We start from the raw sequence: 26,514 nt of genomic DNA on the forward strand, positions 1-26,514 counted from the left end.
TGACAATTAAAGATTCAGTAAAGATTCACAATTGAGATGACAGAAATATCTCCATCTTCTATTTTTTTGTGATTTTTTTCTTTCTGTAACTTGTGGGGGTTTGGTATTTTTTTAAATTTACTTGCATTTTTCTTGGTGGGGTTTAGTTACTGCCTGTCTTGGAGGCAAAACGTTCCTCAGCTGCAGGACACGTAAAATTCAAGCTTCTCAAGACACAACCTTGTGTATTTTACATGTTTCAGCTACAAGGTACAAATCAATAAATTCAACAAAGAATCTCGTGGGAAAAGGAGACCCCAGTGAATATGGAAAAGGAAGGATTCCATCGGTTTTACTGATGAGCAGAAACAAGGTTGACTTGGAGATATTTTAGTGGTTTATGTGCTTCAGAGGTAGTTACTGCTGCAGGTAAATACTGTAAACCACCTTCTTATGATGGCCCTTAATATTTCTTAGTCTGGTAAAGGTCTGGATTTTTATGTAAATCCAATATATTCTGCTATAATTGATTTTTTTTTTTTTTAAACGATGGTTCATCTCCTTTTCAGGGTTGATTCAGCCCCTGTGTTCAGCCCTGGTGTCACCCAAGTACTGAGATAACTCCTAAACACCAGGTACAGTGGGAACACCAGTACTGAACAGGCTGACTTTTCCCTTCCCAGCCTGAAGATGGGTGTTAACAGGATGGTAACGAGCTGTTCTTAGCTAATTATGTTATAATGAAGCAGAATGTTTTCCTAAGGCAGCAGTGGACCTTCAGTCCATCCAGTGTGAAGGATTTTTGTCTTCAGGGGAGAGAAAACAACCCTCTGTCCTGAGGCTTAGTGAGTGGGAAAGGACCCAGAGGTGTTAGAAATTCTGTCCTGCTTTATCCAGGCCTCCCTGCTGTCACTGTGAGAAGCACAAACTGGAAAAAAAGGAGCCAAATGGCTTGATTGTAGATATCCTGTGAAGTCCATTCCAGAAGCTGATCAAAATGTATTGGGAGGTGAGTTCATGTCATATATAATGAAGCAGCTTTTCCTGGGTGAGTATTGCCCTGAGAGTGTTCATACTTTAAATGCTTGGCTTCACTTGGCCTGAGAAATTGAGGAAAATTGTTTAACATTCTCTACCCTCAAATTCCGGTGTCTCAGCTGATGTAATTCCTGATGTATTTAAGAACTGAGTTTCCCTCTGGTTTGTGGTGTTGGAGCCAGAAGCTGGGTGCAGTGCTGTAATCTTGGATACTGCTGGTAAATAATTGGTTTATTGCAGTCCAAAGCCTTTTCCTGAGGGTTTTGGAAGAAAATACCAATTCATGGCAATGTGCATGAATGTTCAAAACCACCAGCTACTAGAACTAAGGGATAAACATTCCCACATTAAAGCTCTTTCCAAATTTACCCGATAAAATAATCCATTTTTGCCTTGTCAGGGACAAGAACTTTGCTGGACAAGTGCTGTTTTTCATTCCTTTCCCATTTCTGAAGTACCATTCCTTACTGAGTGAAGATGCCAAAGAAGGAAAAATAAAATCCTTCCCTCGACTGCCTAAAGAGACACTTTTCCAGTCCTAAAAATAATCCAGGGACCCGAAATCAGGCCTGCCCTTGGTGAGAGCTTTGCCATGAATTTTGGGGAGAGCAGGACTTAGAGGTGTTGGCCAGCTGAGGTGTTCCTGGGAAGTTGTGCCAGCTGCCCCTTGTTCTGTTTCCCAGAATAACCACTTCCATGAAGTGCTTGCCACCTACAAATATGGAATAGGTCCTGGAGTGAGCTCTCCACATTACAGAGTGGCTTAAAAAACCACAGCAAATGCTTCCCTGGAACTTTTGCTGCGGGTTATTTTTAGTCATTTATTTGAGATTGATGATCCCCCTCTTAAAAAAAAAAAAAAAAAAAAAAAAAGGCAAATTCGAACATTCCATGAGGGAAAAACTTTGAAGTAATGGATGTTTTTGGTGGTCTATTTACCATTAACTACTAATGTTGCAGCTGCTACGTGCATAGAAGCAGTTAATTTTAAACAAAGGAGCTTTCCAGGTGGCAATTCCCCCTTGGGAGAGGTGGGATTTCTGCTTACATCCCAGTAGAGAGCCAAGGGTGTGTCCTGTAGCTGAGCTTGCCCAGGGTCACGAGGCCAATTAACAGAATATCCCAGCACCCTGGAGGCTGCAGCAGGAGATTTCTTTTCCCTTTAGAAGAAACAAAAGGCTGCCAATGTCCTGATTAATTTGCTTGGTTAAATCCTATTCAAGTGGGAATTGATGTGAGTACTTCCCATGCTTGGTAAAATCGGGGTTTTAGCATTGACTTTGCTGGTTAGGTTTATTCTTTCCCAAAATTGCTGTGTTTTAATGATATGAAGGTGTCTTATGAGAAAAAAGCCCCACTTGTTGGATTTTATTCATATCATGAGTCAGATTTTGAATTTTTTTCCTGGGCTGTCAAAACCTTCCCCTGAAGTTCTGTGTGATGAATAATGTTTTGCCTTATATGCTGTGATACTATTTGGGGCAATCATGACAGGCTTCCTAATGCAAAAGTGATAAACTTAGTAAAACCAGTATTTAACAAGTGATTTTTCTTCTAGAAAATCTGTCTCTGCTTTATGTTAATGAATGAGTTGTTGCAAAATACATGTTTTTCACAACCATTTGACTTCCAGCAAGGGGGAAACCTCACTGTTTAAAGGCAAAATAATGGAACTGCTTAGACAGAGAGAGCAACCAAGTGAGTAAATCTGGAGAGATTTTATCTTTTCTACCTGTTTCCTTCCCTTTATTCCTCTGTGCAATGGCAAAGGAGCCATTCCTTGTGGAGAACCATGAGTTTGCTGATGCCCACCTTGGCTGGGCTCCTGTGTGGGCATAAGCAGCACTTCCTTCATTTTTGAAGCTGCCTTGGTCTTTCTGGGGGGGTTTATAGAAGGAGTTGGTACAAAGTGGTTACCCACAAATTCACATTTTAGTTCCTTCCATGTTTTGGGGGTGCATTCTGTGAGGGGAGCAGCAGGAACAGTATTTCACAGGAACTTTTAACTTAAAAATGGTATTTTGTCCCTGAAGTTCCTGACAAACTGCACTAATATTGGAATAATATCCTTTGCAGGGTTGGAATGGGTTAAAAACACAGCAATGCAAAGGATGAAGCACGGAGTAGAAGAGGGATCCTGACACTGGAACATCCCACTGAGCATGGAATCATCCCTAAGTGGGATGACATGGGAAAGGTGGGTGGTTTATTTTATTTTATTTTATTTTATTTTATTTTATTTTATTTTATTTATTTTATTTTATTTTATTTTATTTTATTTTATTTTATTTTATTTTTTTATTTTTTTTTTTTTTATTTTATTTTTTTTTAATATATTTTATATCTTATATTTTATATTTTATATTTTATTTTATTTCATTTTATTCTTCACGCTCATTCATCAGTCATGAAGTTCCTACTGAAGCAAAACATTTGACAATGACAGAAAGGAGCTAAAGTTAAAAAAACCCCACAGGTTGCAACTCATCAGAGGTGAATTGGAGAAATACTAAATTATTGAAACTGGGGACAAAAGCTGTGAGGTGCAGGGGAGGGTTATTTTCTCTCCTCAGAACTGACCTAGTGAGCAAGAGGATGGGTGGTGCCCACATTCCATGTGACATTCTCACTGTCAGTTCCAGAGGAAAGGACATGCTGGGATCTCCTATCCCTATACTGATCCTTTCAGAGGGGGTTTTAATTTTTTTTTTTTTTCTTGCAGCATGTTTTTTCTGTTGCCAAAATTATCTTTTCATGTCTGGGTGGTCAGAAGGCATCTCTATTCCCCATCCAGCACGACTTCCTTGGCATTGTGCAGTGAGCTCTGTGGGAAATGCCAGTTCCAGCATGTCCCAGGTGCAGGCAACAGGGTGTGTTCATGGGAGAAGCTGCTAAATATCTTTAATATCCCATGTGTCCTGGTCTCTTTGGGAAGTATCTGGGTCTGTATGTGGAAAATACTGTACTGTCTGGGGGGAAGCTCCACAGGGAAATGCTCCTGGTACTGTTTCCCTGAGGAAAATGCTGCTGAAAGGGAGATACAGGGCTGGGATTGTTCTGTACTCTGCTTGGTAGGATGAGGGGCAGTTATAACCCACATATCTGAACTCAGTTACTGTGCCATATCCATGCACCCAGACTGTTCAGAGGAACAGACCAAAGCTGATCCAGGAGCAGTGGGAGTTCCTCAGTGGGTATTTGGAAATAAATTTCCCACCTACTCCTCTAGATGGAAGCACAGTACTTGGATTTCATTCTCTCCCTGCTTGCTGCAAGAACACTTTTCTAAGTACATCCCGTTATGTTTTTCTTCCTGGTAATTTTCCTGCTGTCTGCATTCAGCAAGAAATAACATTTTCCTGTAGGAAAAAAAAAAAATTAAAATTGTAGGCCCATATTTTATGTTCCCTCATCCACATCTGGCAATTGTCCTGTGCACAGCACACACTGGTGTGTGTTCCTTCCCTGGGTCATGCTGCATGCAAGAGCAGACCATCTGAAATTGAGTTAGAAGAAGGAATTAGGGAAGGTTAAAAAGGTGGGATGTGCTTTCCTGTAGTGTGAACTCCTGGCTGGACTGATTATTTTAGGGTGTAACATGATGGAGGCCTCAGGCAGGGCTGTCGCTCAAATAAGGCTCAGGTACTAAATGGGCTCTTGCAGCTTGAGCTTCCCTTCTTTTTGTCACTTAGATGGGGGCAGGAATTACTTGTGGAGGTGGCTCCCAAGCCCAAACTGGTAGGGAAGAGACAAGAAACAGAGTTGATAACTGCTGTGATTCCTGCAAATAAGAAAAAAAAGGGGGATTTTGATCCGAGCCACAAATTTCTTCCCAGCGCTTGGAAATCCCACTCCAGAAAGCACCAGGATGTAGAGGAAACAAGAGAATTCCTGGGTAATGTGCCAAAATTGGGACAAAGGCACAGCAGTGCAGTGCCCAGCCACCCACAGGGTACCAAAGGGGGGAGTCCCCAAAGGCTGAGAGCGGGTGTGTGACGGGGAGTGGGAGCGGGAGTGGTGCGGGATGCACGGGGGGCCTGGCAGTGGAGGAGGAGCCCAGGCAGGCCATGGAATGGAGCATTCCTGCTCTCCTGTGCTTCAAGTCACAGTATTCAGACTGGAAAATAACACAAAAGCCATTGTCCATCCTGACTCCTTTGTTCCCAGGAGCTGACCTGACAACGTATGGGAGGGACGGCGTCGGGACCGAGCGTTTTCTGGCTCTGGTGACACCATTAATGTTTTATATAAATGCTGGGATAATTTGGGATAATTCCTCCTCAGCAATTTCTCTTTGCTAGTGTGCTTGCTGCTCACATTTAATTCTCGTGACCTATAAAATCAACACTGGATTGTTTTGGTTCTTGTGGAGTATCCCTAGCCATTAACATTCTGGTTATCATTAGGTCAGATTTCATGGGCTGTGCAGGGCCTGGTTGTGCCTGGTTTTGAGGGAAAACATGGAAACTGCCAGAGATTTAGGCAGGCTCCTGCTTTATGAGTCCAGGTTTGTTCCTCATTGCTGAAACCACCAGTACTTTGGGAATTATACAAGCACAGAGGTTTCCTTCTCTTATTTCTTCCCTGTCTGAAATAGCAGTAATTTTCTTCTTACATCTGCTTTATTTATTTTTTTTTTTTTTTAGCTTTTACACAATTCCTTTCTGGCTTATTCAACTTCTCCCTGCATTTGTATTCCAGACCTTCAAATGAATGACAGCCTGGCATCCCAAAGCCTAGTTCTGGGAACATCTGATTATTTCTTTTTCTTAGAGGATTGATGCAGAATTGAATTTTTTTAAGCAGCTGATGATTTTAATGAATAACTCCAGCTCTGGACAGCTGTTGACATTGTAGGTGCTTCAAATTTAGAGAGGATCTCTTTTCCATATAAGTTCATTTTGGAGCATAATAATACTTGTTTCTAGGATATAATACTTGCTTTTAGGATATTCCTCAAATAAACTTACCTGTAAAACTATCCTGATGTTTTGTGCTTCAGAAGTAAGTGTGTTGGGTCAGAAAAAAAATGAGCTAAAAAGAGAATAAACCCCCAACCCAGTGAATTTGGTCAAATTTGGTGAATAGATGTGAATTTGGCAGATTTGCTCTTGCATGCTTTCTGTCCATTTTAATGTGGCTGTAAAAATACTAATAAAATTTTTTAAAGTAATTATTTTTATGAAATATATTCCATGTAATTAAAATATATTATTGTTTAATGTCATTTAATATATGACTTACTGAAAGTAATATGTTAAAAATATATTACTCAGGCTGTAATGTATTAAAAAAATAAAACTTATGGCTTTTGGCCAAAAGCCCACATGGTAAACTTAGCCAGGGCTAGAAGTAAGTGTGATTTAAATGCAGAATATAGGTATAGAATCACCTGGGGAAAAGGAGATGTGGCTCTCCACTTCCCTTGGTGCCCACTTTTGGCATATATTTAGTGGGAAGATTATGCATCCATTTAGCAACAGTGTAAATATATTAATTAAGTTGTGAGCTTGCTAGCAGGAATGACTGGGAGAGAATTCAACTGGGAGATAAAAACCACCAGCAGGCCATCAGAACAGCCCAGTCTCTACCAAGCAGGAGGCAGAGCTCCTACAGTAGACGTGCCTAGGGCTGTTTCTCTGTCATTACACTGGAATGATAAATCTGGGTTTTCAGACTCTTTAAAGGCTTGCTGTTTATTACTGATGGCATTAAATTCATTACAGTGATTATGAACTATTGGTAATTCGTGTGTTCTTTAATTGAAAGCACACTTTTCATTACAAGTTGACTTTATTGGTGAAGGCATTAACTGCTGAAATTCAAAACTGGAGTTTAACCCCCTCATGTCAGAGGCTGGAGGGATTTAGAAGCCGTGTGGATGTGGCACTGGGGGACATGATTTAGTCGTGGCCTTGGCAGTGCTGGGTTTACAGTTGGGCTCAATGATCTTAGAGGGCTTTTCCAGGCTAAATGATTCCATGAAATGTGGTCTGAAGTTGCCATGAAGAGAGGAGATAAACTCTTGTCTTTGCTGAGGGTGGCAGCAGAATGAGATGGAACGAATTGAAGCTTGGACCAAGTGAGGTTTTGTTCAGATAAGAAAGCCCTGAAAATGGTATTAATAGTCTATCACTGGGTTTGTTTGCTGGAGGAATCTGTGAGTGCTCCAGCAGAGGAATTTCTGAGACAGAACCAAAGCTGGTTATTCCTTGAGATGGGAGTAGCCAGATTGTTCCTCATGGCTTCTTCCAGCTGTGTCTTCTGTACATTTTGTGTGTGTGTGCTTATGTATATGTATAAACCTTAGACTGCTGCACTGTTGCAGCCCTGCCATCAGTGTAAAAAAATTATTCCAGGGTGCCATCTCCAATTAATATTGTTAGTAAAAACCTGACCTGGGTTAATGGAAAAATATCTACTGGCCTTGGTGATTTTCCTTTTAAAGGAAATCCCAAAGAGAGCATGACAGGCCGTGCACAGAAGAGCCACGGTTCAGAGGGGACTCAGGAGCAGTAACTGTCAGTATTCATTTAAATAAAATAAAATTGGCTGTCCCTTCAGATCCTGTTAAGTGTAGATCCTAAAGTTTTTTCCAGCTCTTTGTTCCAGATCCTGTTGGAGATGTTCCATGTTCCAGCTGTGTGTGTAGCAGTTGAGGCAGTGCTGTCTCTGTGCCTCTGCAACCCAACCCATTTAATCCCTAATAAAATATTTCACTGAAGTGCTGGATTTCAGTCTCATGGTGATGTCTGCCAGTAAGGGAGCAGTAGACTGAGCATGGAGGTCTCTTATAAATTACTCCTTAGCAACCCTCCAGTCTTCACATACTTTGAAAGAAAATTAAAATACCCCCTGCCTTTGTAGCCTGATGGCACTGTATAATCCCATCTAAAAAGATGGGCACCTCACAGGAATTATGACTGTCATAAATACTTGGTTTATGTCTAAAATCTGACTGTTTGTGTGCAGGTTTGGTATCAGAAATGCCTTATTCATTTTGAGTGGAAAATGGGTCCTTCATGCTATGTGGCATTGGATTTGCAACAGGAAACAGCAACTGCTGCCTCCTCCTCCTCCTCCTCCTCTCTTGGAAAGAGCTTGGAGCTTCCTGATGGACAGGGGAAGGAATTTGCCATTGGGAATGAGTGGTGCTGATGCCCAGGAGTATTTTGCTTTTATAATGACTATGCTGAGGTTACAAAGGAGGTGAGTGGGAGGTTCTGTTCTTGTCCTAGCTCTCCTAGCCTCACACAGCTGTTTTCTTCCTGGAGTTTTCTTAGGGAGACAGCTTGGACAAGTGAGCTTTCCTCTCATTTTCACAGTAGGAAGAAGAAGGGGATGAAGAGAGAGATAATGTGTTGAAACTTCTTTCCACTCAAGGCTGGAATCTGCAGGTATCCACAAAACCACTTCAAACATGTTGTTGTTCCATGAGGATCTCTGTGGGAAAAACGTTGTCTCTGCAGGAACCCCAGTGTGTCCTGGGATTTGGGGCCATATGCAGAAGGAGAGGACAGCTTTGCCTCCAAGCACGATGAAGATTAAGGTGATTTTTAACGAGTTTACTGCTGCCAGTTCCATCTTAAGGTGATTTTTTTCCTTATTCAAATGGTCTCTTAATGGTAAAAGCTGCAAAATCTGTCAAAAGGGACTTTTCAAAGTTCTGCTCTAGCTACCTAAAAGCGAGAGGGGTTGATCTTACCTTCACTCCCACTTTAGAACAGCAGGCAGTTCCAATTCCCAGTATCCATGTCTTGTCAAGCAAGTGGAAACCATAAATTCCTCAGCCTCTGAGTGAATTTGACTTTATTATTCTGGTTTCAGTTTGTGTGACTTCTCAGGTTGATAATAAATCACCTTACATGTAGGAATAGCACTATTCACTGGCCCTATCACCTGCCTGAGCAACATAAGTCACATTTCAATCTTGACCTCTCGTAGGTGTGATGGTGAAGAGCACCAACCCTGGAACTCAGATCTCTGCAACTGAGTTGTATTTGCAGTCCCCTGTAGGATCAAAGCAAAATTCCATTCAATTTGCTAAGAATTTACTTGTCCTTGTTTGACTGTTAAAGGTGAAGGATGTTCTTTAGGTTTTCAATTTTTAATTTTTGTTTAATACAAACTTTTTTTTTTTTTACTTCCACCATTGCTTCTTTCTAGTTTGGTAATGAGCTTCCATGAATTCTCAGAATTGCTTTAACAACGAAAAATTGTCATCATCATTTAAATGTTACTCCTACTAAATGGAAGAAAAATCTATCCCATACTAGAAGAAGCAGGCATTTCCCCTCAAACATTTTTTTTCCAAGGGGAAGCACCTTCTTTTCTTAGGAGTAAATTGTAGGGGGAAACATTCATCCACATGAGGTTCCCTCACATGTAAACCAGCCCAGCTGCAATGGCTCCTGTGGGTGCAATTTATTAAATCCACTGAATATTTGACAGTCAGATTTGAAATGGGAGTCTTGAAAGGGACTGCTGAGCCTTCAGCCTCCTCTAACTCTGCAATTCAAGTCTGCATTTCCCATCAGGGATGTGTTCCTGGTAAGTGATACGAGATCTGAGGAGACACTTGTCATCAGTTATGTCACAGATCTTGATGGTCACTCACAAAATACAAAGAGCATTTTGAAGGTTTCTTTTGAGGGGGTTTCCCTCCATTTTTTCTTCAAAGTTAGATGTTCCATCTGTGGTGAAACAATATTTTCTTGGAATTAGTGAACTCTATAGTAGGGCTTTGCTGACATTCTAAGAATCTCTAAATACAGGAAAACACGTTTTACAAAAAGCAGCAGTGTCTTGGAGATACAAGATGGAAATGGAAAATCCTGAAACTAATCATTAGCCATGCATTAAAATGGTTGTTGGTCATGTTAATTAGGGGTTATGGGCAAATGACATCTGCTTTACCTCATGTGTGCAGAAAAGGGAGGGAAGAGAGGTAAATATATAAAGGTGGAAGCAAATCACCTTGGTAGAAAACTTCCTGAGGTCACTGAGGACACCATGCTTGGGATGAACTGACCCTTTTTCCTGTCTGGCAAACTTTTAATGAAAGAGGAAAAGGACCTGGTGAACTTTTTGCTGCAGAGGTTAATAATAGGTGATCCTGATGAGGATTTCATGTAAAAAGCAAAGCCTGCAGGTCTCATTACCTGGGCCTCCTGATTGTGCATTCCCATCCAACAAGAGGAGTGGAAAATACACTTGACACAATTAAAAGGTTATAGTGGCCAGCATTCACATTTCTGATTCCACTCCTAATGCACTTCCCTTCTTAACAGGGATAGAAAAGGCTGCTGGGGTCATCCAGGCTCTCTTCCCTCCCACTGCTGGCTGAGACACGTGGCTGACTGCAGTGAATGGCAAGGTGAGCAAGCTTTGGGTCCCAGTTAATTCATTAGCACTTGCTGCAACTCTAAATTGCTAAAATTCTGGTTTGCCTGCCTTGATTTTAGGCAAAGCTTTTGATTTCTCTGTGAATCTACAGCCAGAAACTCTGGGGAGAGGTGCTGAGCCTTGTCTAGAGTGTGACAGTGTGGCCGAGTCTCCATCACATTGACCAGTGTGCAAAACACAGAGAAAACCACCCAAATTCCACATCCCTTTGTGCTGGTTTAACAGGACATTGCAGAAAACAACAGTCCTGACTCAAAGAAGGCCAGAACTGTGACATGGTGGCAACAAGCAACCAAAGTTGCAAACTTTGAAGTGAAGTAAATTTGCGAAGGCAGAAGCCGAGCCCAGAGATGTGAGAGGCTGCTGTGGAGGAGAATGAGATGAACAGGGTAAAATATCTCCTGTTTGAGGTTGGCCTTGGGCAAGAAGGAGTTTGTCAGTGTAATATGTTGTTGAATTTTAATATGGAAATGTCTCCTGGCATGTATTTCAAACACCCTACAAATAGTGATATTGATCTAACCTTCAGGTAATGGGAGAGGTCCTCTGTGAAAATCCAGTCTGGGTTTGAATGGCAAATAGCTTTAATATTCTGAGGACAGTGGATCATTTGCACAGCTCAGTAACAGACTATAAATCACCAGGATTAGGGCTTTTTTTGTTATCATTTTAATGCAGGCTTGTTTTCCCTGGAGCAAGGAGTGTGTTAGATCATTAAAAAATCATGGAGATGTGTCAGGAGGTATGGACAACAAATAATCTACTTGTGCTAAAAGGAGTTCTTCAAAATCCATTCATTCTTGCTCTCTGTTGCCATGTTTTTCAGATATCTGCTCTCTTTTGGGATAGAATGAGCAGTCCCCCTTTAGCTTTTACACAATCCACTTGTGGTCCTCACAGAATATCCCTCCTAAAGGCCATTTTTCAGAGCAGGCTGAGACAGAACCAAAGCTGATTATTCCTTGAGATGGGAGTAGCCAGATTATTCCTCATGGCTTCTTCCAGCTGTGTCTCCTGTACATTTTGTGTGTGTGTGTGTGTATGTAATATACATATAAATATATATATATATGTATAAACCTTAGATTGCTGCACTGTTGCAGCCCTGCAGCCAAAACCAAAATTGCTGTTGGCAAATAATCCTTCTTAGCCATGAAGAAACAGTGGTTTCAGTGAAGCTGACGCCAATATTGAGGAGTTTTCTAGAGAGCTGTTTGTGATCAGGCTCTGGATTTAGCAGGTTTACTCTTAATCAGTTTCCTCTCTGGCCCAGAGAAAACGATGTTCTTAAAGGACTTGGAAGCCTCTAATAAAATCAGAGAAGAATTTCAAGCAGCCCTGGCTTCCACTGCTCTGTGAAATGCCCAAGATGAGAGATCAGCTTGAATGTGTGCAATTCCCTGTCCAGCCAACCTCTGCTGGGGATTGTCAGGAAGGTTTTCCTTGTGGAAGCTCCTTCACTCTGGTTGTTCTGTAAAGAGCATTTTGCTGTGCAGGTTGCTCCCTAAATCAGCTGCTTGGCTCTCCCCCAGAGCTGCTGAATTAACATGATGTGACCCAGGGATGCAAAGGGATTTCTTTCATTATCGGGGCTGGGATGCTTGGGAGAACACAAAGATGGGTTTCCTAGACAACAGCTGATGTCACTGGCAACTGGGAGAAAGTACAGAGGCTGAAAGGGGAGGTTATGAAGAGCAGGAATCAATTTAGGGGAAAAAAAATCTGAATAGCAAAATTTTAGGTTTTTTACAAAATATAGAACTCAACAGAGAGACCTGCTTCTGAAGTCTGGGAAACAGCTCTTGGGGTATCAGAAATAAAAATCCCTCATAAAGTAATGCAGTTTAAAACACAAGTACATCACCTCCTGAAGTCTCTACATGCTGCAGCCTCAAAGTCACAATCCTCATCGAGCTTTTTTCCCCAAAATAAAACAATCCAGAATCATAATCCTGCTGGAATAAACCCAGGTGGCACCATGCACACAATTTCATTTGGGTGAAGTTTCACTTCCAATTCCATGCAGGATAAATAAACCATCTCTCCTCTGCTCTGGATGTGCTCACGGTGGGAGGGCTGCTGCAGACTTCTGGTTAATATTTAAGTTGCATTCCTGACAGCAGAGTTCTGTGCATCAGCTTGACAAACCAGCTTGTGACTAGCCCTGTGGTTCACGTCTGAAAAACAGGCTAAAAACTTGGATGTATCATTCATCTGCATCAGCAGCTCGAGGAGGATTAAATTTCCCTCATCTGACCATTTTTAAATGATGTAAAAGATTATTTTTCTGTGCTTAAAACGATAGCCCTTTGGGCTAACCATTGCTTTAGAGAACTATTTTAGGATCCTAAAGGTCTTGAGGCTGCAGTTTCCCAGACTTCCAAGCTGATGTGTTGGCTTGCTGCCATCAGCAAGGCAGGGGCTTTTCCTCCCCCTTCAGCAGCTCCCCTGCCATTCCTTCTGCCTGCTCTGGCCAAACAAAAGCTCTGCTTTTGTTTCACGTTAACTAATTAGCTTCCAGATGGGTGAGTGAGTGGAATCGTCTCAGGGATGGTCCTGGCAACCGTCAGGGCTGATGCCAAGCAAAGTGGGAGACCAGGGGGGAGTTGGCTGCCCCTTCCACTGGCAGGATTTTATTGCATTGCCCTTCTGCTTCACGGAGCTTCAGCATCAGGGGAGGGAATTCGATGTGTGCTGAGAACCAGGAGTTCTCATCTGTGGCCAAAATTCAGTAACCCCTCTTTCTGTAGTCTTGGACTGGGACTCTTGCATCATCCACCTGAGGATTTTATAACCTTTTACAATAAATTCTCATGAATTAACTGATATGTCAGGAAAAAGGAGGAAGGGAACCACATGTCAGCCAAGCCTTGCTCCAGTCCTTAGGAAGATTATGGAGCAGTTCCTCATGAAAACTCTTCACTGGCACATGAGGACATGAACTCCAAAGGTCTCTTCCAGTCTAATTCTTTTCCTCATCTGTGGTTGCTTTGCCTCTTTCACAAGTGCAAGGTGACATTGACCAGTGCTGCTTTCAGTTCTGCTTATGAGAAGAAGAAGGAATAGCAGTAAACACCTCTGACTATTGCTTGCTTTGAATTACACCTTTTTCTCTCTCAAAACTATTTCTCAGGCAAATATCACTCTGAGGCTCACGTTGGGCAAATATATTGGTAAAGTTTGGTGGAATAAGAGCTTACATAAACTCAGAGCTCTGGGACACTGCAGTTTATTGAGCTGCTTGCTGGATCAATTTTCCTCTCCACTACCTGCCAGTGGATGTCACACTTACACAGAAATGGAGCAATAAATGAGCCAAATTTCTACTTCTTGCACTAAAAAAGTGCTCTTGCATTAAATCTTTACAATCTCCTCCAGGAAAACTTTGAGTTCAGCAGGAGGGTAGCCTGAGGAAGGGAACAAAATTCAGCCCAGACTGTGTATGCAGTGAGGATTTCTTTTGTGCTTTATGAACCCGGACTAAAAGCTTCCTAACAGGTGAGAGAGATTTTACTGGGAGGAATTGTCAAATCTCCGTGAGAAAAGCTTTCTCCCTGGTTTTATTAGTGAGCTGTATCCATGCAAGGCAATTCTGTTGTAAATAGAGCTAAAAATGGGTGTCACAGTAACAGTTTCATCGTGATTTTATTATCAGGGCAATGCACTCTTGGCATTTGCTTCTAATTCTTTTCATTGTGACTTTCTGTGCTCTGTCCCAGCAAAACATCGAGGCAGTGAGGTGCTGCTGCTCCTGGGCTTCTGTGCCCTGGCAAAAGTGGTGGCAAGGTTCTTGTGGGAGTTGTATTTAAATTGGGAAGCACTTCAGAATGAGCACTGCTTCAAATGGAACTCCCTACAAAAAGTGAAGTGTCGAAAAGTAGCTTCCAAAGACAGTTCTGAGTGCTGGAGAGATTATTGCCATTCCCTGAGGCACAGGAAACTTAAGAGGCTTAACCAAAAGCTGCTGGAGTTCATTGTGAGAACCCTGGGCTGCTGCCAGGAAAACTGAGCCATTTTTCTTTCTTAATTTTTTTAAAATGTCATTGCTGAAATCGCATGGATTAAAACAAAAAAAAAAGCCAAAAAACCCAAAAAGCCTCAAGCACAAAAGAATTCGTGGCTAAATGACTTCTATTGACTTTGCTGTCCAAGACACTCACTTGGAAACTGATTCTCAGAAGCTAAAATTAGACTGGCATCATATCTAAAGCCCTGGGATTTGTGTTGGTCAGTAGAATTGGAATAAAAACAGTTGGCAGCAACCTTTCTTTCCTGCTGAGCTATCCTGCTAAAGTCTACTCAATTATGCATCATTTATCAATCATAATGGTGTCATGGTTATATTAATTAATTGCTAGGTTTAGTCAGACTAAACTTTTTTATCTCTCCTGCTTTTATTATATCAAAAATCAATCTCCCTTGTTAAACCTCTGCATTAAAACATAGGAAGTTCTCTGCTGTTTTTGTTTTCCCTCCTACTACACCTCAGCATGAACACAGAGCTTTTGGTCGTCATTAACTAATACAGATGTTAATTAATTAATCATGCTTGCATAGTTCTCTATTAAATTGCCAGTCTACTAAAATTCATCCTTTCTGTTCCCTAAGGGTATTTGATATTTCAGTGAGGTCTTCTGTTAATTTTCTCTTTCCCACAGCACGTTTAACCTTCTTTTGCTGTCATTTAGAGGCATTATCATCTCCCTTATCCTCTCCTGAACCTCATGTGTTGTTTTTTGCCTTGCTCTAACCAGAGCTGTGTAGTTGCCCCAGATTCTCTTCTGATTAAGTGTCAAAAATCAGGAAAAAACCCCTGAATCAGGGTTAACTCTACCAGAAGTCAGATTGTAGAATCCAGACCTGACTTCTGGTCCATATTAAGATGCAATTACTTTGATTTGTATTTCTTTTAAATAAGATTTATCACTGTGTGTGATTAGGTATTTGCTAGTAAATTAGACCTAGTTTATGTGGAGAGAAAAAAAAATATTAGAAACTTGGAAAGATTTAAAAAAAAAAAGATTCCAGGAATGATTTGGAATCTCAAAATCATGGTCAGTAATGAGAAACTAAAGAAGTCCAACCTACTCCAAGACAAGGGAACTTGGAGAAAAGCTGCAGAACCTTCTGGGAGAGGATTGCAGAGAGCTCTGAAATCAAGCAAAATGCAACAAACCCCAGAGTTTGGGAAGTTGAGACAGAGCAGTTCAGGGTACATTTAAGACTGGCTGAGAGTAATTAACCATCAGAACAATTAACCTATGGACGTAGTGAATTTGTTGGAGTATTTAAATTGAGACCAAGTATTTTTCCTAGATATGTGGTTGCTCAGCCAGGAATTACCAGGTGAAACTCCTTGGCACTGCCTCCTGTCTGAAGTCAGGATAATTCATCACAGACTCTTTCAGCCTTGACATTTAAAGCTCCAAATGTCATCTGCTCAAAACCTCGTTTTAGTTTGTTTTTTTTCCTTCCAAGTGTTTGGAGGGAGACACAAAACATCTCCTCTCTTGGGATTCTTGCCCACACACATTCCCAACTGTTTTCCTGGGAATAGTGCAGAGTATGCCTTGTCATTCAGGACTCTTTACTCCTGTCCTGTAATGTAAAAATCTCTTTTAATTTGTTCCTGTTCTTTGCTATTGCACTGGCTGGAGTTTGTTTGTGGTGGTTGCTCCCCTATTCACGTTTCATTTCCAGCTGCTTTTGTACACATATAGATATAAATATGTACAGAAATAAAAATGTTTCCTGCAGGCCATGTAATTATACCTGCAGATTTTCTCTCTGCCAGACCTTTCCTGTTATTGCTGCTTCCTCAGTGAGGCAGTGGGAGATTTGTTAGGCCAGCTCTCTGGGGGTAAATCCATGCTGCAATTTAGGTATCATTTGCTAAGTGTTCCGTGCCAACTATTTCCTGCTATTTGTATTATTCAAATCGTGCTTGTAGAGCTGTCTGGTTTCTCTCTCTTTTTTTTTTTTCCCCCCTATTCTTCTTGATCTATGTAATAAATCTAACACAGGCTTCATCCTACTGTTCTGTCAATCCCAAGGAATCGGTTCCTGCTGTTCCAGCTGCACAGCTTTGGCTGATTTCTGCCAACTCAGAAACTTGAGTTGTCATTTCTTTGCCTCTCCTCCCCCTTGGTTTTGTGTGCAGCCACTCCTCACTCTCCTCATGTCAACCAAGTGAAGGATAATGAAGTTTTATGCCTCTCATGACAACTTTCTTCCACTTCTCCCTCTTTTTTTATGATTTATTTATCCACAAAGCTGCTTTTGTCATCTACCTGTTGCTCCCAGCCTGGAAGCACATGCTGTGTCACGTTTGGCCTTCACCTTTGATTGCCCAAATCCCCTTTTCTCCAGTGTCCTTGCTATAAAACAGTGTTTTGGTGCTGCCTGTGCAGACAAGCAATGCCCAGCCACAGATGAAGTGCTCTGGCACTGAGCAGCTGGTTGCTTTTCCCTGCACCTCAGGTCTGTGCTGGAAGTGTAACATCTCTTCAAGGGAAGGATGTTGTAGCCTCTTGCTAAGGCACCGATGACCCATTTTTATTTTCCCTCGTGCTGCTCAAAGACAAAAGAAGGTGAGACCATCCGAGGGAGTTCTCATGATTAATTGGTCTCTGCTACCTGTCCCAGAACGCAGATTGGAACTGGAACGCGCCGGCTCCCCAGGCTGAATTCACAGAAAGCAGCTGGGGGCTTTTCTAATAAGCAGCAGCAACACACACCTGCCACTTGATGTGTGAATGAGCTTTAAAATACTGGCTTGTTTCAACCACATCAAAGCAACTCTGGCTTTAGATGCAGCTATTTAAGCCCATTTGCATCCCCTTCCTTGTCGTCTGTGCCAGCCACAGAGAGGCACTTTAAGAATGATGCTTTCCTGTGTGTTAGGCTCGTGTTTCAGTTTAAAGCCGCGGGAGGTGCCTGATTTCCCTTCTTCTGACGGCATCATCCCTGATGAACTGATCCTTTGGCACGCTAATAACGGGGAGTCGAGCGAGCTGCAGCACTCGTGCCATCACTGTGGTGCTTCAGCAAGCCAGTGCCACGTGGGCATTTGTTTTCTGGTACTTAGGAAGTGAGAAGAGTGGTACCCCCTTCACAGCAATGGGGAAGAGCAGCACAGAGGTGGGGACGTGCATCTGTGTCCCTGGAATAAGGAAGGTTGGAATCAGCAGGCCTCCTCACAGCAGGTGAGTTTAGCATTCCGATGAGTGGTGGAAGAAATCAGAGTAGAACAAGCTACACTTTCAGCCCAGGAACATGGAAAAGATTTGGACAGATGGGAAAGGGATCCCCAGAGGCCCTGTGGCCAAATGGAAGGGTGTCTCACTTAAAAGATTACTTGATGGGTGAAGGGACACTAGGAGATAGAGAATAATTAACTGGGCCCTTTGAAGTCTTTAAAAACATGGTGGGTAATTTGGTTGAAAAATACTTTGTAGTGACTTAATCTGCTCTAAAATGAGCCTGTTTATTGATCCTTGTTTATGGCTTTGCTTCTGGGAGGAGTGGGCAGTGTAGGGGTCCTGATGGCACTTTTAAGGCACTTCTACTTCAATTTTTGTTCCCTTTGGAAGCCTCCAAGCACATAACTATGGTCATGCTCCACAAGTGTCACCAGCTCAGCAGATGTTGGCATTTGCAGCACATTGACTCGGGGCATTGCAGGAAATAACTGTGTCATGCTTTCCCTCACAGTCTGCAGCTTTATCCTGCCTCTGTTGCTTTTATGCCTTGGGGGAAGCTCAACTTTAAGTCAGAAGTGCTGGGTCACCAGGCTTCAACTTCTTAATTTGCATGGAGGAGTTGTGCCTACAGGAAAGGCTTTTATTTGGGGGCAGACTGCCCAAATTGCTAAATTCTTACCCCAGGATGGGTGGCTGAGTCTGAACTCCACCTTTTCCACTGCTCACGTTTCACAGCACAATGAAGCAACTGATACCCACATCCCAGCCCTCTCTCTGAGGATGTGAAAGTGGAGACCCTGAATTATTTAAGGGTGTGAGGCGTTCCAGGGATCCAGGCTGGCAGTAAAAAGCCTTTCCTTGTTTGTTTTCAAATAGGTGCAATGCATAGGAAAGCATAATACAACATAATACATATTACAGGTATATTCACAGAATCATTTAGGTTGGAAAAACCCTCTAAAATCAACAAGTCCAGGCATTCCCACAGCACTGCCAAGCCCACCACTAATCCATGTCCCCAAGTGCCACATCCCCATGGATTTGAAATCCCACCAGGCATGGGGACTCCACCACTCCTTTGGGCAGTCTGCTCCAAAGCCTGGCTATCCAAATATTTAAATATATATATAAAATATAGAATATACCTCTGGCATTTCGGTAACTGCAGGTGACTGGACAGTGTGCTGTTGTGCAGAGGACACTTGAAACAATCAAAACCTGGTTTAAAATCCCAGCATTAGGACAGAAGGGGTGACTCCACTGCAGGCTGTGGTGAGCACAGGTAACACAAAATGATGTTCTTGCACATGGCCAGGGCTGTGTCAGAGGAAACCCAGTCTGACACAGCCCTTCCAGAGACTTCTGTGCCACTGCTCATAAATTGACTTTATCCTTAATGCTGATGGGTGATACTCAGCACTCTTGGGGCACTGTGAGTATCAAAGGTGCAGCAAATGTTTCCCATATTTCCTCCAAAGCTCATCCAGCCCAGGCCCTGTCACTGTAGTACAACCCAGCTGCTCTCAGGAGCGTGGGGATGACAGCAAGGGGAGGGTTTAGCTCCTCATTTCTGGGTTATCAGAAAATGAGCTGTTCTGCCCTGCAATCCGCAGACAGACAATCTGGGACAACAAGGCACGTAACATCATTTTGATATTTTGAGAAATGGGGACAAAAGAATTAGAACAGTCTTGTTGGCTGCCTTCAAAACTTCTTTGTGACAGCCAGTAAGAATTTTACAGTAGGGAGAAAGCTCTAATCTTTTTAACTGTGATTTTTTCTTTAAGCAAGAAGACAATTTATTGACATTTTTACCAGAAAATGCAGCTATTAAAAAAACCAACAAATTGAAAAAAGGCACTCTGAGTCTTCTAGCAATCAAACCATATGATTGCATTTCTCTCATCAGTATAATTTACTGCAAGGACAATGTTGATGAGATTTAGACAAGATTTTAAATTTTCTGTCGGGCTAACAGGAATTTAGTGTCAGTTTTAATGGTGTCACACAAATAGTAACCAAATTTAACTATAGAACTTGAAACCACTGTTGGATCTAACACGTGTAAAATTAATGAACAGATACAATTCAGTTTGACTTCATGACTTGATGTGCTGTACAACAAATTGTGAATTACAGAAACAAACAGCACTCTTTGGGAATTATTTTTTCTGCTGCTTTTGCTTTTAATCCACTTTGCTGTTATTAACTTTTACCAAATGTAAAACTTTATGAGCAGCATGCAAGCAAAACCTCCCATGCACAGCACCATTTCAAACAAGAAATGATTGCTTTAAAACAGCCAGAAAACTGGACTCTGCTGTGCTAGTGATGAAGGAAAACTCTGACATGAGATCATAACTAAGATGAGGCTTTTGATCTGAAGCTTGAATAACTTTGGTGATGGAGGAGGACGGATATGTCCTGTTCTCATTGGAATTCTGACCCTAAAAACCCCAGCTGGTATGAGCCAGACTCTCCTAGACCCTTCAAGGACCTGCCACCTGCATGCCACAGTAAATTAAAGTGCATTTACATTCTTCCTTGGGACAACTGCACAAGTTTTATCCTGGGGTTTTGTGTGAAGACCTCCAAGAAAAAACTTGGGCTTAAGACAAAAATGCCCTGCTTTGCTGCTGCCTGATTATCTGAGACCCAGCATTGACCATCCCATAAATATTCTCAATTAAATGCTGTGTCTGCCAGTTGGGATGAAATAATTGCTCAAGATGATACCAACATGATTTATAAAGGAATATGTGTAACTAGGGAAAATGTGCAAGACAGCTGGATTAAATTGACTAATGGAATATTTTTACATGCCTGAACATTGCCATATTTTACTTGGGCAAGTACTTGGGCAGATGAACATCTGATGAGACACAGAAATACTCAGAGCTGGGTTTTCAGGATGTTTCTCAGTTTGTTACCTATAGGGCAGTTTGAATGTGAACTGCAAGTTGTCTTTAAAAATCTGATTTTAGACCCGCAAAGACTGCAAGGAAGATGCTTCATTAGCTTTAACAGAGTTAATTTCTGGTTGATTTAGCTGCCTGTTGATGCTGAGATATTTGCTTGGTCACCAGATTTCCCTTCTTCACTGCCTCCCTTACAGATTCCAGCTGGAGATTTCAAGGGTCAGTCAGTCAGTTAAAATCTTTAAGATCAAAAGCAACATTGAATTGTTATAATTGTTTTTTTAATGGCTAAATTAGTTTTATCTTCTATATCCCTGCAATAAGTCAAAGCACATTTTCAAGCTGTTCACAACAAACTGCAGTGGGCAATGACACAAAAAACCCTCATTAGGAATGAAAAACAGAACTAAATTTAAAATAAAGGATGTTGCTAAAACTCAGTTTGTTCTGAAGGAAGCGGAGTGGAAATTATGAATTATATTATTTATTATTATATTATTTATGAAAACAGAAACCCTGGTATTTTTAAATTATTGTTTATAATTTTGTAATAGAAATGGAATCCTTGTGAATCTGTACTCAGTTTTAGGCATCCCCTAAAGAGGGGAAAGCTGTAAAAGCTGTGTATGTTCTTATATATAACTCTGTACTTTTATTTACTGACCTATTACTGTCCTTTACTGAGAAGATACTGCAAGTTACTTTTAATTAAGGTAGTGATCCCTAGGGAAAGGACAGGGAAAGAGGGAAATTCCACTGCTTGGGAACCTGAAGTGAGGGAAAGGGCACTTAGTTGTTAAATTGGATTGCAAATAGCAAATCAGAGAAATGCTGCAGTGTAAAAAACTCTAACTCTGGAAGTTATATATCATTTCTCCCTGCTGAATTTTCTTGCTCTTACTTTACAGAACTGCTCTGAAATGGATTCTATCATTTTTTTTTCCAACATGCTGATTATTCATTAGCCATGAATATTCAAGACTTGAGCTATTATTTGAATGCACTTGGCCAGATACATTGCATGTAGTGCCTGCTCCTTGATTGGAGAAAAACAGAGCGATTCTGTGTTCAAATATTTGCATCCACACATTTTCCATTTGTTTTTAAACAATCTTCATACATTTGAATTTCAAGTGGTAATGACATAGCCTGAGACCCAGTCAGGAGTAAAATTCCCTGGAGGGCTAACAGAGTGTTGAACTTGCAGAGCCGATTTATGAGTGGCACAAATATGGCTGATGAGTTGCAGTGTCTGGTTGGTCTTTAAGCTCAGAATTCATGGAATCATTGAGGTTGGAAAAGACCTCTAAGATTATCAAATCCAACCACCAACCCAGCACTTCCAAGGCCACCTTTAAGCCACGTCCCCAGGGGCCACGTCCACAGGGATTTTAGTTCTCTCCAGGAATGGCGACTCCATCGCTGCCCTGGGCAGCTGTGCCAGGGCTGGACTATCCTCTTGATCAAAAAATTCCTGGAAGCATGAAAGGGGAAAGCAGGAATAAGATCAGTGCCTATGGAGAACATGGCAGAGAAGTTCTGCCTGCCAGGACTCCCAAGGCAAAATAAGAAATCCCCTAAAAAATGCCCTATGTCTACGTATGTGTGCAGTGCTGGCCTTGCAGAGGTGGGGGCTGCTCTTCTTTTATTTCTTCCTTCTCTAATATTGAAGATTCAGGGCAACTTTTTGTTTCAGGAGCTGTTTTGGGGCTTCATTTTGTTCTTGCCTGGATATTTTGGTAATACATGCCTTGCTGCCAGCCCGTGGGGTTTTGTGCCGAGGGAAGGAGCACCCACTGAGTGTGGCAGGCTGTTTGTGGCTCCTCAGTTAGGGACAAGGCTGCAGTTTCAGCTTGGATGAGCTGAGAAGGGGGAATTCACGGGCTCAGGAGGTGAAATGGTGCTGGAAATCACCTGCCACTTCATTAGTCACACTTGGATTAATTCCTGCCAGTGCCACCAGAATTTCCCATCCTCTCTCCAGGTGAGATCGTGTTCCTGCCCTTAACGATCCTTGCCTCCAGCAGTGTGGGGGACGCTTGTGGGCTTTCTGCTGTCCTCCAGAATCTCTGTGGAGCTGTCCCAGCCATCTCTTGGTCCCCGGAGGGCAGAGTAGGGGTGGTGCACAGGCTGTGTTTGGCCGTGCCTGTGCTCACCACACACCGGGGCAGATCCAGGTAGGGATCTCTGCACTTCAGGGAAGCTGTCTCTGCAGCAATCCCTTGGCTGTCCTTCTCCAATGAGCCTAGCAGGGCGCTGAGGCTTCCTAAAAAACCTGATGAATGCTCAGCATCACAGAATATTCGTGGCTTATGCAGTTTGTTACAAGCCAGGTTGCTCTCAGTATGGTGTAAAATGATCCTGTGCTCAAGTTCAAGTTTTCTTCCTTAGTTTTCCTTCTTTTCCTAGCGACCAAGTGCATTCCTAAAGGGAAAGGGAAATCAGCCTGCTCCATGCACTGTCAGTTCTAGTACAGCCAATATGTGTAACAGGTTGATTTTTTTTTTTCTGGGGGCAATAAAAACTGTATGAGATTGCAAAAGGTTTATGTATGTTTTATAGCAGGAGCAACCATTAGAGCAAAGCTACATTGTTTTCCTCTTTCATGCTCCCTTTCTGCTTTCAGACCACATCACTGTGAAGTCAGGCCAGGAGGAGGTTCTTCAGCCTCAGAACATGACTCAGGGAAAAAAATTAGCAGTAATGTTATGTATTTATGCAGTGGCATTAAGCAGGTTGTAAATGTTTTAAATCAAACAAATAGGAGGTTAGGAATGTTAATGCAGAAGGTCTCCCATTCAGATCCCCTAATCAAGCAGGAAACTCAAAGTGTAAAATATCTGGTGCAATTCACTGAAGTCAAAGGCTGCTCATTCCCAGGTTTCCCTGGGTGTGTTCCACCACTCACTCACTCCATCTTATTTCCAGGACAGTGGGATTTTCAGCAATCATAGAACAGTTCAGGTTGGAAAAGACCTCTGAGGTCACCAAGTCCAGCTGCTAAGCCAGCACTGCCATGAAATGTAAAATTACACTCTGAAGGTGCTCAGTGACAAGCCCAGAGATGGCACACAGTGATTCAGATGGAGTTCTGCAAGTTGCATGTCACTGCCATTGTGGATGAGTGGTGGAAAAGCAAAAAGCTGAATCCCTCTGAATGTGCTGCTCGTGTTTTTTGTGTTCTGTTTGGCTTCTTGCTGGAAACATTGCTAGGGAGAGCTGACATACATTTTTTAAAGGAATAGTGAAAGGATTTGCAAAATGCTGGAGCTGCCCGTGCTTTGTCCATGTTTTTTTTCTGCAAGAAGATGTTGTGCATCTCTCAGATTAGAAAATTCAAGGTGTTGCTGGTAAGTGTAGACATGTTTTGATAGCATGCAGCTTTCCAGTTCCCAATTCTTCTGGAAGACTGGCAGGCTTTTGGTGCTGAGAAATCTTCTGTCAACTGATCCTTCCCTGTTTCCTGAAGCCTGGATTGACTCCTGTCCTCCCTGAAGGTAGGGTCAATTTTATTGCCTTTGAAAAAAAACCATTTTAAATCAGGGAAGAGCCAGGAGTGGAATGTGTGATCATGCAAAACATAGATAATTTAAGAGCCAATCAACTTCTACCTCCCCCCCAAAAAACAAAATTTAAATAATGGGATTTGTGGCAAAAACAAAACCCCAAAAAGAATTCGCTGCACCATTGGCTCCAAGGATTGATGTCAGGTAAAGAAATCCCCATGGGAAGCTGTAAATATTACTCTGCTCTGCATCAGTTGAGGAGGATGGTGTTCTCTAAATGAGGGGAGGATCACTTTATCCTCAGACAGCCTCTGACTGAAGGAATGTTTTTCCTATCACTGAAGTCACCTCCTATGGAAAATTAAAAGCCAAACTAAACTTGAGGCCTTTCCCTATCCCTGAAACAAACACTGTAATAATCTACCTTGCCTTTAGTATCCTAATACTTGCAGTTCAGTTTAAATGCTAATTAGTATCAAAGTACTAATTAATATTGGCATTTTCCACCAAAGAGGCTAAAAACGTAGCGGGTTCCTGCGAGTCAGTGTTGAATTCTATGAAAAATGGAGACTCTGCAGTGGCTGATCAACTTCTGTGACAAAACTAGGTAAAAAATAAATCCATGAAACACTAGCATGCCCCTTTTTCTTGTACTAATTCCAAGGAGTTCAGTGACACCCAAACCATTCTCTGATTCTGTTCCGGGATACTTTGAATATGTGCAGTATTGAATTGGTGTTCTGATGCTTTGGTAGTTTCAGGTTCATCCTGTGCTGGCTCTGCTCCTATGTGGTTTTTTAAACAGTAGTAAATCACTCTTTAGGACTGTAAAATAAACATTAAGAGGTCATTTACAGTTTGCCCTTTTGGAAAAACTCTTACACAGGTCCATTACTTCCCTGTATTATGGAATAATATCCTTAGCAGTCCCATCATAACCTTGGTTTTAGCATTGTTTGTCCTTCCAGCCTCCTCTGGGACTTTCTTTTCCTGAAAAAAGAGAAATATTCTCTATAAACAACTAAACAAAACCTTTGGGTCCATGGAGGGGTCACTGAACTGGATACAAATCCACTCTACAGCCAGTTGTGGCATCAAACTTTCGCCTGCTATGGCAAATATCTTCAGCTTCTGTTAGATATGGAGAATTGTCCCGTTCCCAGAGTAGGACTGGAGCCTGTGACATCTGGGTTTCTGTTTCATAGCTCTGAAACCCAGCTGACACTACCAGGAGCAGAATGCTGTGTAGGGACCTGAAAACTTCTACTCTGCTTGTTCCAGGGGAAACTCATTTGTAAATAAAATATCTCATTTCATGTCAGTGTTTCTACTGTCGAAACTACAGAAATCACTGACTGAGTTGGCCTTGCCTGTATTTCAGATTTCACAATTTCATCTGTTTAGGATAGTCCCTGGAGCCTGAGTGTCACGGAAAAGGAAGTTTTTAGCAGTTTCTTGTTCTGACTTCTTCAATTCCTAAATATTTTAGTTTCTCACTGCCTACAGTTGGGGTTTTGTTTTGTCACTGCACTGTCTTGGGTGTTTTCCTGGAAATATGAGCCAAGCTGAAATTGTGGAGCTGTTGCTCCTGGAATTTTTCAGTGCAAACCTCTGATTCTTTTTTGACGCCTCCATATTTTCTGCCAGTATAGGACTGTTCATGTCATGTACAAACACTTGGAAATGCATGGAATGCAGAGAAATCACAATCTTTTTTGTTTGCAGTCATTTCACGCCCAGAGATTCATCTTGACACCAAGTGATTTTGCTCTTTCTTTACGTTACCTTGGAAAAATAAGTTACTAAATGATCATTTGGCTAAACCTGCTGCTGGAGCCAGGAGCTGGCAGAGGTTGTCAGGGTGTCTCCAGGAGATGGTTGGTGACATTTTGAAGCTGGCACGTGTGGGAGCTGAGCTTCAGAGGGCACAGAGCCTTGTGAGCAGCTGCAACTTTGCTCCTTTAAGCTGCCTTTTGCTTGCTTGAATAGCTGTGGTTTTGATGAAACCAAGGAAAGCAGTGGTGAAGGGAATTAGATGTAATGACTGTAAAAAGAAGTGAAGGAGAAAGGGGACATCCACGGCCTCAGTGTAACTTATCTTTGACAAGCTGATCTGTTATTTTTCACTGATGCAAAGGTTAAATCCATTAACTGGTGGTCTTCCACTGAGGACAGGGAGCTGACAAGGCATGAAGGACTCGGGCCAGCAAGACCACAAGGTACTTGATCTTTGAATGCATGGCTTTTATTGTCAGCAGCAGACACGACTTGACTTTCATCTGTTCCCCCTACGTGTGAGGAAGTGAACATAAATTAATAGCTACAGTAATTTCCTCTGGGTAAATCTATCTAAATGATCCAAAATACCAGGATGCTGAAAGGCTGATGGCTTCCCTGTCTGACATGATGAACATCTACAGCTGTTTGTGGAGCCAAAGGCAGCTCTGGGTGCTCGCTGTCTTTCAA

The 26,514-nt window shown here is 42.0% G+C and overlaps 1 long non-coding RNA gene across 2 annotated transcripts; it reads left to right on the forward strand.

The window, feature by feature from the left end:
- The first annotated feature begins 730 nt into the window (after positions 1-730).
- LOC138111142 (uncharacterized) lies at positions 731-11,754 on the forward strand. 2 transcript variants are annotated; one of them, XR_011151258.1, is made up of 8 exons: positions 731-988; positions 2,651-2,715; positions 3,094-3,214; positions 7,990-8,226; positions 8,343-8,414; positions 8,487-8,607; positions 10,308-10,393; positions 10,482-11,754. It is a non-coding gene; the product is annotated as an uncharacterized lncRNA (long non-coding RNA). The 2 variants fall into 2 exon arrangements; XR_011151257.1 differs by having other exon boundaries at positions 8,343-8,607.
- Positions 11,755-26,514: the final 14,760 nt, after the last annotated feature.

The sequence above is a fragment of the Aphelocoma coerulescens genome, chromosome 5 (genome assembly GCF_041296385.1).
Source record: "Aphelocoma coerulescens isolate FSJ_1873_10779 chromosome 5, UR_Acoe_1.0, whole genome shotgun sequence".
NCBI lineage: Eukaryota > Metazoa > Chordata > Aves > Passeriformes > Corvidae > Aphelocoma > Aphelocoma coerulescens.